Raw genomic sequence first — 18,960 nt, 5'->3', positions numbered from 1 at the left:
GAACATTTCCTCCGGTACGTAATTGAGCAACCCAAAAACTAGTATTTTCTCCACAGTCAAACTCAGGAGCTGTTTTCAGTCGTTATTACACAAAAGTAAAAATAGACCAGCTGAATGAGGGCTTTTTCGCCAGCTCCAGCCCAGATGCTATTTTCATCTGCTGGGCGAGTTTGAATTTGGAGCTGGTGTTGTGGTCTGAATGTTGTGTCTGGAAAATATAAATATATATATACTGGCTCCAAGCCTGTGTTTTTTTTTTAAATAGGTAAGTCCATTTATATACAGGTAGACTACCCTTTATCCGGACTTCCGAAAACCGAAACCCTCTAAAAACCGAAAGGTTTTTTTCGTTCAGCGTAAGTCAACCGCCGACCCCCCCCGCGGACCCCGCCGGCCCCGACAACCGCCGACCCCGCCAGCCCCGACAACCGTCGACCCCCCCCGCGGACCCCCGCCGGCCCCGACAACCGCCAGCCCCGACAACCGCCGACCCCCCCCGCGGACCCCGCCGGCCCCGACAACCGCCGACCCCCCCGCGACCCCCGCCGGGCCCCGACCCCCGCCGACCCCGACTGACTTACGCTGAGCGTCAGCGTAAGTCGTGCGCACGACCCCCGCCGACCCCCCCGCGACCCCCGCCGACCCACCTTCCGAAATCCGAAATTCTCCTTTATCCGAAACTCGGCTGTCCCGAGGTTTTCGGATAAAGGATAGTCTACCTGTAATAATAAGAACATAAGAAATAAGAGCAGGAGTCGGCCATTTGGCCCCTCGAGCCTGCTCCACCATTCAATAAGATCATGGCTGATCTTTGACCTCAGCTCCACTTTACCGCCCTATCCTCACATCCCCCGATTCCCCCTAGAGTCCAAAAATCTAGCGATCTCAGCCTTGAATATACTGAACGACTCAGCATCCACAGCCCTCTGTGGTAGAGAATTCCAAAGATTCACAACTCCTCATCTCAGCCCTAAATGCTGACCCCTTATCCTGAGACTCTGACCTCTAGTTCTAGACCCTCCAGCTAGGGAAAACAGCCTCTCAGCATCTATTCTGTCAATCCCCCTCCGAATCTATTGGGCCTGAAATTACGGTGCTGAAAGTGCGCTGTCAGAAGCCTTTAGAAAGGCCCCGCAAGTTCTGGGCTTCTGCACGCGCGAAAACCCGGACCTTGCGATCTGTCAAGTTCGTATTGACAGATCCTTCACATCCGCTGCAAAAACACTTTCGCTGACACAGAGTTGCCCAACTACTGCCCAGCGAATGCCACAAAACCCTTGCGCCTGGTAAAAGCTTTAAAGGGTTAAAATAAACGTTAAAATTAAAATTTTCAATGATGAAAACATACACCTATGTTTAAAATTTGTTTGATTAAGCATTTAAAATAAAAATGTAATTTTTGAAAAATAAATTTAAATATTTTTAAATGGGCTAAACGTTACTGAAACTAATTTTAAGTGTAGGTGTATGTTTTCATTAATTATAAGGTGAGGCTCTACAAGTGCAAGGTTCTTTTAATTAAGGGTCTTTTAATTAATTTTGAACACGGGAATATTTATTTTTATGTAAGTGCTGTGAATTCTTATTTATTTGGGGATTTCGAGTATGCTTATGAGGATTCCATATGTAAATGGAATCCCCATAAGCATCATAGGAATCCCCTCTTTTTGATTGGTTGACCAGGCCCACGTGATCCCAGGGACGCTTGCGAACCGCGTGCGCCCCTGGGATCCGTGGGCCTTTACGCAAGCGTACGCCTGCAGGCCCAGGACCCCAAGAGTCCAAAGCTCCGAGACACCAGGTACATTCGGATTTTTTTTTCGGTTCGGTGGTGTATTCTTCTGGTACGCATCTGACCGCACGTTCAGGGCCTATATGTTTTCAATGAGATCGCCTCTCATTCTCTAGACTCCAGAGAGTATAGGCCCAATCTACTCAATCTCTCCTCATAGGACAAATCTCTATTTATTCCAATTCATTCTTGTTATTAAGATTTTTCAGTGAATTTACATCAGCAGCATTGGAAACATCAGAACTCACAACACCCCCCCCAGTATGGTTTGAAATGTGGCAATCCGACTGGTGGGGGGTTTCAACAGCCAACTTTCTGCAAGCATGTTGGCCAGACTTAAACGACCAAAACACTGGCTGCACTCAGTAAGAGCAAATATTCAGGAAACACAATGACAGAGGAACAAACATTTGACAAAAGTCTGACGGAGATTCTGGGTGATTTCTTTTCTTTTTGTGGCTTTTGTATCTTAAAAAAAAAAGTCTCAGAAGCAGCGCATCAAACATCCTAACGTCCCCCCTGGAACTGCCTCCAGCATGATCAGAAGGTCCCGCTCTACATGTCCGTCACAGTAGAAAAATATAAAAAATGCCAGCCATCGCTGGGCTAAGGAATAAAAACCCTGTTTCTGTGCCACCTTTTCCCCAGCAAGGCAACTTTGCACATCGAACCAAACTTTAACCTGAGTGTTGGAGAAGTGAAAAGCTCTGCCAGAACACTTAAAGCAGTGTCACATGTGCGGACTGGGAACCTTGCACTTGTAGAGCCTCACCTTCTGACTTCAGTGAACTTTTCAATTACATGGCTGACTTTAACTTGCTATTTTCTCCAACAGCATGAAAAGGGAACCAGATGTTTGATGCACTCTGACCCAGCGGTAGCACCGCTAACGGACCAAGGATTCATTACCATCAAACCAATCAATTGCTTTCACAACCTGAGTTTCACTCCGAGGAGAGTGAGATTTGAACAGGAAGATTCCCATGGTCACGATTATACAGTCTTGAATGATTTTACTATCAATCTCATTGGGTGTTGTCTGATGGTTAATGTGACCTATGTGTTATTGAAGGAATACTGTATGGATTCATCCTCAAGAATATTTATGAATAAATAAGATTGATAATTATAATGACAGTTAAAGAAAGACTTGCATTTATATAGCGCCTTTCACGACCCCAGGACGTCCTAAATTGCTTCACAGCCGATGACGCGTAGTCACTGTTGTAATGTAGGAAACGGCAGCCAAATTGCACACAGCAAATCCCACAAACAGCAATGTGATAACGACCAGATAATGGGGGAAAAATTGGGTTGCTATGCGCCCCGTTAGCGCCCGGGTGCGGCGCCGCCCACGCCTCCTGCGAAATTCAGTGGGAGGTTAGCAATGGTGCTAACCGGTAACGCCCCGCGGCGCTGCGCCGCTGGCGATGACGTCATCGTCGTGCGCAGCGCCCCAGTCACGATCTCCGGGAGCGCCCCCTGACTTACCGCCGGACGCTATGTCCGACGGGGTCAGGGGGGACCTACCTGCGGCCGGGGAGGCACAATTTAAAGGCGAGGTGCGGGGCGGCCATTTTTGTTGCTGGCCGCCTGCCAGCACCTACCTGCGCTCCCGTCCCAGACATCCTGAACGACCCCCCCCCCCCCGCCCCGTGGAGTGGCCGGCTGCGCTCCAAGAGCCCGGCACTTCTCTTGAGTGCCGGGCTCTCTTGCTGGCACTCCCGATCCCCGGGGGCCTAGCTGGGCCCCGGGTCGTGCTGCACAAGGCCCCTCCCCTTTAAGAAGGGGAGGAAGGCCTGCAATACCGTGGTGCGATATTGACTTGCAGGGCCCCAAGAGGGATGTGGGGTGCTTCCAGTAGCACCCCGCTTCCCTCTTGGGGCACAACCACTCAAGTTCCGGCGCGGGGGTGCTAATTTTTCCGGGGCGCTAAAAGTAGCGTCGTGGTGAAGTTAGCACCCTAAATGGGGCGCTGCTCAATTTTTAGCCCAATCTGTTTTTAGATGCTGGTTGAGGGATAACTAATGGCAAAGACACTGGGGAGAACTTCCCTACTCTTCAAAATAGTGCCATGGGATCTTTTACATCCACTAGAGAAGGCAGACACCTCCTCTGAAAGACAGCACTTCCGGCAGTGCAGCACTCCCTAAGAACTGCACTGGAGTGTCAGCAGCCTAGATTTTATGCTCAAGTCTTGGGAGTGAGATTTGAACCCACGCTGTTCTGACCCAAGAGGCAAGAGGGCTACCAACTGAGCCACAGCTGACACAGTTGGGAACCAAGACCACGGCAGCCCCAACTTTACCAGTGATGTTGTTGCCAAAGGTGCCGAGACCAAACTTAGGCAGAGTTTTCACTGTTCCGTCTGGAGGAGGAGCACCCACCCCACCCCCAGAGTCATATATAGATGCTGCCACCAGACAGAGAGGCTGCCATCTTCTTCAAGACTGAGCGCTCGGTTTTCTCGCTGGCCTGTGCAAACCGCTTCTAGACATCAGGGAAGATCCGGCAGCCAGAAAATAAAATCCTAACTGTGTTTTTCGACAAGCTCTGCAATGTAACGTGTTAAATCGTTTCAGCCTTACAAACCTTCAAGCTAGACATGTGAGGGTGCTCATAACCCCACTCCCCCTTCTAATGGTCTCACCAGAGAAGGCCGTATTAACAGCTAAAAGGCATCTGGAGCATCTTGAGCAGGAAGTCCCTGACAGGCTGCAGCTGTGGCTGTGAAGTAAAAGGCATACTGCCCACATGGCTGGTTCCTGAGGCATGGGCCCAGCATGGCTGGCCCCCAATGCATGGGCCCTGCACGGCTGGCCTCCAATGCATGGGCCCTGCCTGGCTGGCCCCCAATGCATGGGGCCCTGCATGGCTGGCCCCCAATGCATGGGGCCCTGCATGACTGGCCCCCAATGCATGGGGCCCTGCACGGCTGACCCCCAATGCATGGGCCCTGCATGGCTGGCCCCCAATGCATGGGCCCTGCATGGCTGGCCCCCAATGCATGGGTCCCTACATGGCTGACCCCCAATGCATGGGGCCCCTGCACAGCTGGCACCCAATGCATGGGCCCTGCACGGCTGGCCCCCAATGCATGGGGCCCTGCACAGCTGGCCCCCAATGCATGGGGCCCTGCATGGCTGACCCCCAGTGCATGGGCCCTGCACGGCTGGCTGCACACAGAAGGTAAAGCCGGTGGATTTGCTGACAGAAAGGCCCGGTCAGAAATGGCCTCAATGTCTCCCGGCGGGTTGCACGCAGCTGCGTGAGACCTGTGCGTCAGGAACCCGAGGTGATGGCGCGGTCTCACCCGGTATAAAAGCAGCTTCTAGGCGGTGAGTTGGGAGCCGGACGGCGTGGCCCTGTTGGGCTCCATTGTTTAAAATCGAGGCCCCTTGTTCACTTCAAAGAAACCTTGCTCGCCTTGATCTGATGGAACCTTTGTAGACCCTAGAACCCAAACCGTGGCGGCTTTACACCATAGAACGCAACCAAATGAGTGAGAAATGGCACTCCTAGGGGGTATATTTGACTGGGCGATAGTGTTATCGCATCAGCTGCCCATTACACATCTGTCCCGATTTTCATTTCCATCAACCATTTTATACTATTGTAGGAGTCTACGTACTCCTAGCAAAAAATACTGAACTCGGAGAGGTTCAACAGAAAAGGTTTAATTGTTGAGGCTGCATGCTGAACACAAAATGGAGTCAGAGACTACACAAAGTACGACTGCCTTTCATCAGTGCACAGCTTCGACTGCTCCTCCCCCACTCTGGGCTTAACTATGTTGCAGATCGAGTTTCTTAAAGGTGTGATCCTTCTTAAAGGCATGACGCCTGATTTATAGTCTACGGACCGGAAAGTGGATTGTGTCCTTTCTGTTATCGGTACGCCACACTATCACCCAATATCCAAATTATCCTCCTAAAGTGTAGAAGCACCTTTAAAAAGGTGTTGAAAATAAACCCTTCTCTCATTGTAATGTCCAGATTAATGTTTGTAAGGTTCATTCTCTTCCAATCTCTTTCCCAATTTTGATCTTCCCCTTGATTTTCTCCATTTCCCAACTCCTCTTTCTATTTCTTCAGAATTATATTTATGAATCTTAGTGACCCATTAATAATTTGAATCAAATAAAAGGTCCTGAGCAGGTTAACTCCAATCTCCCCACTCCTTGTCTGAACCATTGTCAGTACACTGGTCCGGTTGAATTTGCATCACCCTGGAGGTTAGCCGATGCTAATATAAAACAAGTGTATTTCGAAATGAGTTCCTCCTCTCACTCCATCCCTGGCATCCTCCACCCAGCCTCAGCTGCTGAAGTCCCCATCACTGCCAGGGACAGCTCACCCCGCCCCCACTCCCCCACCCCGACACAGTCTCTGTTGCTGATTTGCCAATTACTGAGATTCAGACGAATGCTGAGGAGTCAGTCATGACAAATAGCCATGAATGCTCTGAAACTGTCAGGTTAAAGTTTCATATTTCTATCGAAGACAGTGCTTTAAATATTTCATCAATGGGATTTCCGATTAATTTGAGTTGCACAGCAGTTTGGTTCGTGCACTTTTCACATATAAGACATATAAAAACGGGGGACTGAGGCCTGGAGGAGAAACAGGGCATTCCTTGGCCCTGTTATTTCACCTTTACTGACTTCAATGGATGCTTGAAGCTGAATTGGACGAATGGGTAGAATTATTCAATATTTTCCACGGGTGGATGCCCTTGGTCTCTCTGTTCAATAGAAAGTGAATGATGGTTGAACTATCCATTATTTCTAGGAGCTGGTTTTCTATGGTGTCTGGTGTACACAGGTAGGCCATCAGCTCCGGACTGTCACTTGCTGTTCGCTTTCAGTATGTCCCCTTGTTTCTCAGTTACTTTTTCTTCCCTTTTTTAAGTTCACCTCTTTCTTTCACACACCATTCCACCGTCGCACACACCCCGCAACACTGTCACACACCATTCCCACCCTCAACTCTGTCACACAGCATTCCCACCCTCAACTCTGTCACACACCATTCCCACCCTCAACTCTGTCACACACCATTCCCACCCTCAACTCTGTCACACACCATTCCCACCCTCAACTCTGTCACACACTATTCCCCCCAAACTCTGTCACACACCATTCCCCCCAACCTCTGTCACACACCATTCCCCCCAAACTCTGTCACACACCATTCCCCCCAAACTCTGTCACACACCATTCCCCCCAAACTCTGTCACACACCATTCCCCCCAAACTCTGTCACACACCATTCCCCCCAACCTCTGTCACACACCATTCCCCCCAAACTCTGTCACACACCATTCCCCTCAAACTCTGTCACACACCATTCCCCCCAAACTCTGTCACACACTATTCCCCCCAAAATCTGTCACACACCATTCTCCCCAAACTCCGTCACACACCATTCCCCCCAAACTCTGTCACACACCATTCCCCCCCAAACTCTGTCACACACCATTCTCCCCAAACTCCGTCACACACCATTCCCCCCAAACCCCGTCACACACCATTCCCCCCAATCTCTGTCACACACCATTCCCCCCAAACTCTGTCACACACCATTCCCCCCAAACTCTGTCACAAACCATTCCCCCCAAACTCTGTCACACACCATTCCCCCCAAACTCTGTCACACACCATTCCCCTCAAGCCCTGTCACACACCATTCCCCCCAAACTCTGTCACACACCATTCCCCCCAAACTCTGTCACACACCATTCCCCCCCAAACTCTGTCACACACCATTCCCCTCAAACTCTGTCACACACCATTCCCCCCCAAACTCTGTCACACACCATTCCCCTCAAACTCTGTCACACACCATTCCCCCCAAACTCTGTCACACACCATTCCCCCCAAACTCTGTCACACACCATTCCCCCAAACTCTGTCACACACCATTCCCCCCAAACTCTGTCACACACCATTCCCCTCAAACTCTGTCACACACCATTCCCCCCAAACTCTGTCGCACACCATTTCCCCCAATCTGTCACACACCATTCCCCCCAAACTCTGTCACACACCATTCCCCCCAAACTCTGTCGCACACCATTCCCCCCAAACTCTGTCACACACCATTCCCCCCAAACTCTATCACACACCATTCCCCCCAAACTCTGTCACACACCATTCCCCCCAAACTCTGTTTGTCACACACCATTCCCCGAAAGTCAATCACACACCATTCCCCATCCTTTCCTAACCAAAACAAATCATTCCCCAGCTCCCCTTTCCGAATTGTGCCTTACAGAATTCCCCCTAAATGCAGGCTCCTTGGTCTCTGCCACTACTGTTCTAAAGCCAGCCACTGGCTTTTATATGAGTGGGACCCAACTTCCAACCCAGTCTGTGAGGAATCACCTGGGTTCTCCCAATAGCCCAACTGATAGTTGATGGAGGAGAATTTGGAAGCTTATGGGGAAGGGGGAATGAAGCGAATCATTGATGAATTACGAGTCAGAAGACACTTCTCAGGCCGAGTCCCTGAATAAACAAATAACCTCAGGGTAAGTGCATGTAAATCAGAACTGTCCTGGAAGAACCACTGGTACTTAGCAAGAATGCACTTTATAAGGATTCCTCCTGAGAATATACTCCAGACAGGTGCAGAAAAGAAGGTGGTGGATAATCAGTTGTACGCAGCAGAGTGCACTGAATCCAATGCTGCTGAACAGCAAGCCGTGTCCTTGTACTCATTACAAACTTCAGAAACTCAAAAAGCTTCACTTCCCTTTTTTTTTTGCTGATGTCTGGTGTGGCTTCACATATTTTCGTGGCTAACAAATTGTTGGGCGGATTAACCAGAGTGGTTAAAAAGATTTTCTTTCTCGCTTTCACCAGAGAAATCAATCGGCTCCCAGCCCGTGAAGATGACACGATAATACATTCAAGACTGAGGCTTAAGATCTCCGCAGCTTTGTGCGTGATTAATCAGCAATCAATGATTAGATCATGGCTAATAAACATCCCTGCTTTGAATGATCTTCAGTTCTGGATGAAAGCTTTATTACTTGTTTTTGGAATAGCACCAAAGGATTTCAGCTTGCATTGTGCTTATATTTTGGACTCCCATTGCAAGTTAAAAGATCATTTATTCCCTATCATTCTCCTCAGTTTTATCATGAAAATATCAAAAGCTTTTTAATTTTCACAAGTGTTTTCCTGCTTCAACCTATGTAACTGTTGTCTTCAGTCAGCTAACCGCTGGTTAGCAGATTTAACATTTCTCACATAGAATCTACCACACAGAATCAGGCCACACTGGTCTCCTACCGCTTGAATGACCTCTTACCACACTGCGCTCCTATCTCCCTATTCCCTTCTTCCTCATATATTCATGAGACAGCGAGATCCACAATCTCGCCACTCTCTGCGTAAAATAATTCTTCCTAAATTCTTTATTTAATCTGCTAGTGGCTATCTTATAGTTTGACTCCATGTTCTGGACTCACACACGAGTATATGGGTGGTACTCCATTGGGAATGGTAGCATAGTGGTTATGTTACTGGATTAATAATCCAGTAGGCTTTGAACTAATGAGCCAGAAACATGGATTCACATCCCCCCCCACAGCAGCTGGAGAATTTAAATTCAGTTAATTAAATAAATCTGGAATAAAAAGCTAGTATCAGCAATGAAACTGCCAGATTGTCATAAAAACCCATCTGGTTCACTAATGTCCTTTAGTGAAGGAAATCTGCCATCCTTACCTGGTCTGGCCTATATCCAGACCCACAGCAATGTGGTTAATACCTAACTGCTCTCTGAAATGGCCCAGCAAGCCACTCGTTTGTACCAAACCACTACAAAGTACAATGGTTCAAGAAGGCGGCTCACTGCCACCTTCTCAAGGGGCAATTAGGGATGAGCAATAAATGCTGGCCTTGCCAGCGATGCCCGCATCCCATGAACAAATACATTTTAAAAAAGTGATTTAAATTAATATTTACTGGAAGTGAGTGCTTTACAGGGCTGTTATGTGCCTGGCATGCTGGGATAAAGTACTGGACTCCAGCAGTACTGTTAATACTATTGATGCCCATGTCCCAATCTTCAAAAATCTGATTCTTAAGCATGTCATGGCGCAAGAAATACTTGAGTCAATTGGGAATATGGTGAGGTCATCCGAACCTCTCTTACCAGTTTTGGATCAGTTCTACTCTCTGCCTCTTGCCTTGCCTCTCCAGCCACCTTCTTATATCCTCAGTTCTACTCTCTGCCTCTTACCTTGCCCCATCCACCTTATTATCTCCTCAGTTCTGCCTTCTGTCTGCCTCTTACCTTGCCCCTCCATCCACTCTGTTACCTCTTCAGTTCTGCCTTCTACCTCTTGCCTTGCACCTCCATCCATCTTATTATCTCCTCAGTTCTGCCTACTACCTCTTGCCGTGCTCCTCCATTGACCCTATTATCGCCTCATCGTTCTTGCTGCTGCTTGTCTCACCCCTCCGTTTACCCTGTTATCTTCAAAAACAGGGGTTTCCCACTTTAGTGAATCAGCCATTGGCCTGCAGCCAACTGCCAGAGACCCACACTTCCATGAACCGGGGGCACAAGTGTGGCTCTTGAACAATGCAAAGGTCTTTTTGTGCTACATGCCAAGTCTTGTGAGAGTAACCTAAGAGCGCTGCTCTACTGATTTTATGCTGCACTTGGACCGCTGGTTTCCCTCTGAACTGCCAGAAAAATTCATTCTGGGGGTTGTGCACCTGCAGAGCGGCCATGTCCAATTGGCCTGTGCATATGTGCAATGTCATTGTGTCACAACGTCATCAACAGATGATATTGGAACCTCATAGAATGACATAGAATTTACAGCACAGCACAGGCCATTGGGCCCAACAGGTCTATACCAGCGTGAGCCTCCTCCCACCTTACTTCATCTCACCTTATCAACATATCCTTCTATTTCTTTCTCCCTTATATATTTATCTAGCTTCCCCTTAAAATGCCATTCATGAATTTCTTATTGGATTTATTAGTGACTATCTTATATTTATGGGTCCTAGTTTTGGACTTCCCCACAAATGGAAGCATCTTTGCTGCATCTACCCTACCGAGCCCCTTCATAATTTTAAAGACCTCTAGCAGGTCACCTACTTTGTGAAAACTCTTGCTGGTTGCGCTGCCACTGGTCCGGTGCTTTTAGTGGCCGAAGTCAGGCTGGAAGCAGCAGTAAGACCCAGTGAAATATATGCCTTCCCGGCCATAGTCTAACAAAATCCAATGGTTGAACCTTCATCTGGTCACTCTCTACGGGAGGCCCGACTATCATAGAATCATAGAATGGTTACAGCACAGAAGGAGGCTATTCAGCCCATCGAGCCCATGCCGGCTCGCTGCAAGAGCACTTCAGCTAGTCCCACTCCCCCACCCTTTCCCTGTAGCCCTGCAATTTTTTTCCTTCAGGTACTTATCCAACTCCCTTTTGAAAGCCATGATTGAATCTGCCTCCACCACCCTCTCAGGCAGTGCATTCCAGATCCTAACCACTCACTGCATAAAAGAGTCTTTCCTCATGTCGCCTTTGGTTCTTCTGTCAATCACTTTAAATCTGTGTCCTCTGGTTCTCAACCCTTCCGCCAATGGGAACAGTTTCTTTCCATCTACTCTGTCTAGACCCCTCATGGTCTTGAACACCTCTATCAAAACTCCTCTCAATCTTCCCTGCTCTAAGGAGAACAACTCCAGCTTCTCCAGTCTATCCACGTAACTGAAGTCCCTCATCCCTGGAACCATTCTTGAAAATCTTTTCTGCAGCCTCTCTAAGGCCTACACACCCTTCCTAAAGTGCGGTGCCCAGAATTGGATACAATACTCCAGTTGAGGCTGAACCAGTGTTTTTTAAACTTCCTTGCTTTTGTATTCTATGCCTCTATTTATAAAGCCCAAGATCCCGTATGATTTTTAAACCGTTTTCTCAACCTGCCCTGCCACCTTAAACGATTTGTGCACATATACCCCCAGGTCTCTCTGTTCATGCACCCCCTTTAGAATTGTACCCTTTACTTTATATTACCTCTCCCAGTTCTTCCTACCAAAATGTATCGCTTTGCACTTTTCTGCGTTAAACTTCATCTGCCACATGTCCGCCCATTCCACCAGCCTGTCGATGTCCTCTTGAAGTCTATCACTAGCCTCCTCACTGTTCTGGCCAAACAATCAACATCACAGCAGCTTAAAGGCAGCTATTACCTGGGGAAACTCCTTTAAGAAGGGATGTCTTATTTTTTTCCCAGGTGAGTTTAGCTTTCACCTGTAAAAGGGAACACATCACCGGGGTGGAGGGGAGGGGAGCTCTCCAGTGTTAATGACTCCCACTGCTCCGAGCTGACTCACTCACAAGAATGACACGTTACAAGGTGAACCTTCCATTTAAAAAAAATAAAATCCGTCGGCCTTTTACAGTGACTGACAATTCAATTTTAAGTCAGTTGCATTCATTTAAAAGTGGCTAACAGGCCATCTCTACCTAAAAGGGTTGACTTTGGAACAGGGAAAGAAAGACTTGCACTTGGAAGGCTTGCAGAGGCAGTCATAAAAAGATTACTTTGAAACCTTCTCCTGTACCCCACTATCCATTCCCCAAAACAACAAACAAACAGAAACAGTCAACACTATCTTTTAAAAGGGAAACCTAAGTCGAGCCAAATGACCAGATTTTATTAACATTAAGAACATAAAAAATAGGAGCAGGCCATTCGGCCCTTCGAGTCTGCTCTGGCTGATCTTCTACCTCAATTCCACCTTCCCGCACTATCCCCATATCCCTTGATTCCAATATCCCTTATTCTGTGACTGAAACTAGCCTCCACTCACCCAGAGTAAACATAACTTGAATTTTTTTAATTCATTCATGGGATGTGGGCGTCACTGGTCAGCATTTATTGTCCATCCCTAATTGCCCTCGAGAAGGTGGTGGTGACAACTGAAAGGTTTGCTAGGCCATTTCATAGGGAAGTTAAGAGTCAACCACATTGCTGTGGGTCTGGAGTCACATATAGGCCAGACCGGGTAAGGACGGCAGATTTCCTTCCCTAAAGGACGTTAGTGAACTAGATGGGTTTTTATGACAATCCAGTAGTTTTGTGGTCACCATTGCTGATACTAGCTTTTTATTCTAATTTTCTGAGGGTGTGCAGAGGTTGATATTGTAGCATTCCCTCACTAGACAACCTTCTTATGTATTAGCCACTTGGGGCGACAATTACCTCTTTTATTTAACTCTTTTTCTCTCTTTTATTTTCTGAAGATGCTAACTGGTGTACAAGTACCAGCTGCCTTTTAGATCCTTTCTAAGTGGCCATTCTTCAAGTGTGAACCTTTATGTCCCATTGCCCTACCCGAGATCAGCAGAAAGATTAGATTAGCGATTGACCCTGGGATCTTTTTCACTCTTTCGGCTCTGTAATGCTGAGATGTCCAACCTACAACCCTAGAGGCACATCTTGTTAATCCAGCTCTTGAGGCCCAGGCACCTCAACCCTGTTCGGTTTATATTTCTTATTCACTAGTTAATCCTGTTTGAAACATGTTGGCCATGAGGTTTGGAAAGCGCCGTTAATTAGCCCTGTTGGCTCATTACATAGGATATATGGCACAGAAACAGGCCATTCGGCCCAACCAGTCCATGCCGGCATTTATGCTCCACACGAGCCTCCTCCCATTTTTCCTCATCTAAATCTATCAGCATAACCCTCATATGCTTGTCCAGCCTCCCCTTAAATGCATCTATACTATTCGCTTCAACCACTCCCTGTGGTAGCGAGTTCCACATTCTCACCACTCTTTGGGTAAAGAGGTTTCTTCTGAATTTCCTGTTGGATTTCTTGGTGACTATCTTATATTGATGGCCTCTAGTTATGCTCTTCCCCACAAGTGGAAACATTCTCTCTGTATCCAATCTATCAAAATTTTTCATAATTTTAAAGACCTCTATCAAGAGAAAAGAGGCCCAGCCTGTTCATCCTTTCCTGATATGTATACCCTGCATTTCTGGTATCATCCTTGTAAATCTTCTCTGCACCCTCTCCAGTGCCTCCATATTCTTTTTATAATATGACAACCAGAACTGTAAGCAGTACTCGAAGTGTGGCCTAACCAAGGTTCGATACAGGTTTAGCATAACTTCCCTACTTTTCAATTCTATACCTCTAGAAATAAACCCTAGTGCTTGGTTTGCTTTTTTTTTTATGGCCTTGCTAACCTGTCGATGGTTTTAGTGATTTGTGTATTTGTACTCCAAGATCCCTTTGTTCCTCTACCCCACCTAGGCTTGCACCCTCCAAGTAATAAGTGACCTCCCTATTCTTCCTACCAAAATGTAATACCTCACATTTATCTGTGTTGAACTTCATTTGCCAATTCTGCAAGTTTATTAATGTCCTCCTGTAATTTGTTGCAGTCCTCCTCAGTATTGACTATCCCCCTCCCAATTTGGTGTCATCTGCAAATTTTTAAATTGTGTTTTTGATTCCAAAGTCTAAATCACTAATGTAAATTGTGAACAGCAGTGGTCCCAGCATTGATCCTTTACTCCTACTCTCTGCTTCATTAGGGTGAATCCTGATCAGAACACCAAGATATATTAGCGTCAGTAACTTGAGATGACTGTAAATGCATAGACTTAAACTTTATCCGTGACCCTCAGGCTCCATGGTACAAACCTATATCATCGACAAAGACATAAAAGTGGACAGCCCTGCAGGGCTGAGGTGCCTGGGCCTCAAGAGCTAGATTACCAGGACGTGCCTCAAGGGTTGTAGGTTGGACACCTCAGTATTAACAGAGTCATACAGACCCGAAGATCCAGGTTCAATGCCTCATCTAATCTCACTGCTGATCTCGGGTAGGGCAATGGTGTTTTAAGGTTCACACTTGAAGAATGGCAATTTTGGAGGGGTTTAAAAGGAAGTACACCAACAAAAAGTTAATAACTGGCTTTCTTTACAAGCTCCTTCATTTACCCACTGAGCCCCTGGAAGGAGCTTATAAAGAAAGTCAATCAAAATAAGTAACATTTTGTTAGTGTACTTCTGAAATGACTCGTTTCCTAATTGCACAGCGGACAGACACCATCGCAAAACCTCAGACTCTTCAAACAAGGGCTGTTCATGCTGTTACAGTTGCCAAGTATCACTGAATTCAGCGACATTTCTATATATTAAGACCAGAATCTTAAAACTATTAGCTACAAATTTAAAAAAATACAAGTAGTTGTGAATCCCACTAGTGCAGCTGCATCACATTGGGTTTTTTTCTGGTCTGGTGCTTTTAATGGTAATTCTTGCTAGTTACTTGGCATCAGTGAAGGAATTGATCAATGCACCTGTCAGGATTAAAGCAAGGGGGAGCGTTTGGCTGGAACAATCGTGCTCTGAGCAATAGGTGTCACCGTACCGTGCTGCAGCCAATCCCATTAAAAAGGACTTTGTATCCCAGAGGCGTGCGGCTGACGGTAGATTCTCATGTCTCCCTCAGTTTGCTGCACACAAGGCGCTATTCAGGCAACGGATAAAACTGCGGCTCTCTGAATCCGCCATCAGGTTAGGTTCTCCTGCTTCAGTAAATACAGGGAGCCAGTCCCACACTTTTGTTCTCTGTCTTTCGGATGAGGCGTTAAACTGAGGCCCCGTCTGCTCTCTCAGGTGGATGTAAAAGATCCCGTGGCACTATTTCGAAGAAGAGCAGGGGGGGTTATCCCCCCGGTGTCCTGGCCAATATTTATCCCTCAAACCAACATAACAAAAATATTAACACATTGTTGTTTGTGGGAAATGACAACAGAAAACGCTGGAAAAACTCAGCAGGCCAGGCAACATCCGTGGAGAGAGAAACAGAGTTAACGTTTCAGGTCGAAACCCTTCTTCAGAACTGAGAGAAAAAAGGCTTCATCTAGAGCCATCCTTTGTCTCTTTACCTGTCCTATTACCATCTCGTCTCGTCTTGAATATCTCTTAATGTCTCTTCACCTCTCAGACCTTCCCTTTTGTTCTTTCATCCCCTCCCCCATTTCCCAGCCCCCAAACTGCCTTTTAATCTGTTTCATTTCCTGCCTTTTTTTTCTCAGTTCTGAAGAAGGGTTTCGACCTGAAACGTTAACTCTGTTTCTCTCTCCACAGATGTTGCCTGGCCTGCTGAGTTTTCCCAGTGTTTTCTGTTGTTATTTCGGATTTCCAGCATCCGCAGTGTTTCGCTATCGTTGTTTGTGGGAGCTTGCTGTGCGCAAATTTGCTGCCGCATTTCCCACATTACAACAGTGACTCCACTTCAAAAGTACTTCATTGGCTGTAAAGCGCTTTGAGACTTCCGGTGGTCGTGAAAGGCGCTATACAAATGCAAGTCTTTCTTTCTTTCTCTGGCTCTCTGTATTACACAGTGGCGCCCACACCATGCCTGCAGAGACTTGTTTCAGACACCTAGTGCAAAAGTGAGAGAGTGGCACACAAAGATCACATCCCCAAACTGGTTCTACTAACCCTCTGCAGAAGTCTTGAAAGATAAAAGTGACTAGGAGAAAGAAGTACAGTCTACAACACAGAAACACCTTGGCCTAGAAATTCATTATAGCCTCTTTTGGGGCGGTAAAGTCGGGCGGCCGCTAAAGTTTGCGCCCGGCGCAAAGTCGAGGCCACTTCGCCGATATTCAGTTGCCTCGCCCTAAGAGGTTGCTGCTGCGCTAAAACAGGCGATGCACGACTATCATTAGGCGCTCAGCCGGCAGCCCGGGGCGCTAACACCGGAAGTTGGGCGCAGGGCAGTTGCGGCGAGCTGCTGATTGCCGGCAAGACACTCTGGCTCCGGTGAGCTCTTAAAGGGGGAGGGTGGATGTGTTTGTCTGACAGGCCGAGACTAGTGTATTTGTGTTTTTGGGGAGGGTCCTCCTCCTCCTCCTCCTCGAAGGAGTGTTGCAAAACGGCTGCCTTTTCTACTGCAGGAGTGCCCTTTAATTTGCGCTCCCCGCGGCCCGCCTCGGCTGTGTACCGTTCCACTTCACAGTCGTTCGGGCCACCAGGCGCACAATGGGGCGGCGCGAGTGAAGTTCCGGTTCCGGGCGCACAAAGGGCGTTGCACGACGAAATGACGTCATGATCTGCGCGCGCAGACGAGCGCGCGCAATGACTTTGCGCCGGCACTAAATGTCTACTGAAGTTGGGGCGAGGCGCAGATCGCGCTGCGCCCGGGCGCTAAGCGCCTAGCGCTCGAGATCTACTCCTCCTAAGGCGCTAACAGCTGGCGCAGCCAACTGAATTTCTAGGCCCTTGCGTTTATCAGTGGCGTGTATCTACACAACTAAGTACTTGCAAACTCTATCTAATCGACCTATTGGGCATTAAACATGGAGACACTGAAGGTGGATGTTGGGTGGTTCGAATTGACAAAACTGGAATTTCTGCTCAATTATTGTGTTGCAATTTTAATTTAGTATTTATTTCATATACTTAAAAATTGTGGTTGATGAGAGTTTGGCATCCTATTTTGAAACTGCCCAACATTGTGCGTTTACACGCACCATGGGATTATCAGTGATCAATTCTGTGGAAACCAGGGCAACCTGATTTTATTAGGTGCAGCGTCAAATACCTTCGTTATCATTTAGTGATTTGTGATAACCAAAGATCTAACTTTAGTGACTAGTTATTGAATAAACCGGCCCGTGTTATTTTATTGCAAAAACTTGAGCATTTAAAGATTCAGGTAAAACTAGTTGATCCCAAGTTAGTTCCAAGGTGGCACCTTCATGCAAATAGAAGCCAACCTCATCTAAAGTATCTGCATAGAGACACCACTTCATTCAGCAGCAGCAGCCTCAACATGTTGCCCCTGTTTTTTTTAAACTTTGTTCATGGGATGTGGGTGTCACTGGCAAGGCCAGTATTTATTACCCATCCCTAATTGCCCTTGAGAAGGTGGTGGTGAGCCACCTTCTTGAATCATAGGGGGCAGTTAAGAGTCAACCTGTGGGTCTGGAGTCACATATAGGCCAGACCAGGTAAGGACAGCAGATTTCCTTCCCTAAAGGACATGAGAAAACCAGATGGGTTTTTATGACAAAATGGTAGTTTCATGGTCACCATTACTGATACTAGCTTTTTATTCCAGATTTATTATTAACTGAATTTAAATTCCCCACCTGCCACGGTGGGATTTGAACTACATTCATCTCGGATTATTCGTTCAAGCTTCTGCATTACTAGTTCAGTAACATAACCACGATGCTACCTTACCCTTTAGGTAGATTTGACAGGTAGACTCAATCCTTCTCTATTGAACCGCATCACAGTATCACATCACTTGCTGGCTGAAGTATGGCGGCTCTGGAGATTATGATCCAGATCATTTAATCCCTATGTTGATGCACGGAAGCAGTGGGGGAGCCACGAACAGCAATGAGATGAATCAGTAGCCAATTGTTTTTTGTTGGAGATGTTGGTTGAATGTTCCACATGTCAGTTTAGGTGGGGAACAGTAATATTTTCAAACTTCTCACAGTAACGATCTTCAGGCCTCTCCAGCTTTGGGAATGGAGCTAAACTTGTGCTCGAGCAGTCTGTAAATTGAGAGCAACCTGACTTGCATTTATCTAGCGCCTTTCACGACCTCAGGACGTCCCAAAGTGCTTTACAATCCAATTACGTATTTTTAAAGTGTAATGTTGAAAACGCAGCAGCCAATTTGCGCACAGCAAGCTCCCATTAACAGCAATGAAACAGTGATGTTGGTGGCGAGATAAATATTGGCCAGGATACCAGGAGAAGCTCCCATGCTCTTCTTCGAGTAGTGCCATGGGCACTTTTACATCCACCTGGGAGGTCAGACAGGGCCCTCAGTTTAACGTCTCATCCGAAAGACGGCTGCCTCGACAGTGCAGCACTCCCTCAGCACGGCGCTGGAGTGTCAGCTTAGATTATGTGCTCTCAAGTCTCTGGAGTGGGACTCAAACCCACAACCTCCTGACTCAGAGGCGAGTGTGCTGCCAACTGAGACACTTTTCGGACCAGCTCCACGTGCTTCAGTTTCTTCCCATACATACCGGATTGGCATACCTGCCTCAGTCGACTATAAACTCCTCACTGTGCCAACAGAGATTCAGTGGAAAGATGTTATAAATGTCACCACAGAAAGGTTAATATTTGCTGCAGA

The 18,960-nt window shown here is 47.2% G+C and overlaps 1 protein-coding gene and 1 long non-coding RNA gene across 12 annotated transcripts in view; one reads left to right on the top strand and one right to left on the bottom strand.

Annotated features, from left to right (window-relative positions):
* Positions 1 to 2,929, top strand: part of LOC147124047 (uncharacterized) — a 20,288-nt gene extending 17,359 nt beyond the window's left edge. The window contains exon 2 of the long non-coding RNA XR_015075811.1: positions 2,628 to 2,929. This is a non-coding gene — a long non-coding RNA (uncharacterized LOC147124047). The remainder of the gene's footprint in view (positions 1 to 2,627) is intronic.
* tenm3 (teneurin transmembrane protein 3) overlaps positions 1 to 18,960 on the bottom strand; it is a 2,019,778-nt gene that overhangs the window by 463,131 nt on the left and 1,537,687 nt on the right. The gene's annotated exons all lie outside the window — the stretch shown is intronic.

This window comes from Somniosus microcephalus, chromosome 1 (assembly GCF_052327205.1).
Source record: "Somniosus microcephalus isolate GS21.2 chromosome 1, FLI_Smic_1.0, whole genome shotgun sequence".
Lineage (NCBI taxonomy): Eukaryota > Metazoa > Chordata > Chondrichthyes > Squaliformes > Somniosidae > Somniosus > Somniosus microcephalus.
Note: the sequence above shows the minus strand (reverse complement) of the source record. Positions and strands in the feature narration are given on the sequence as shown.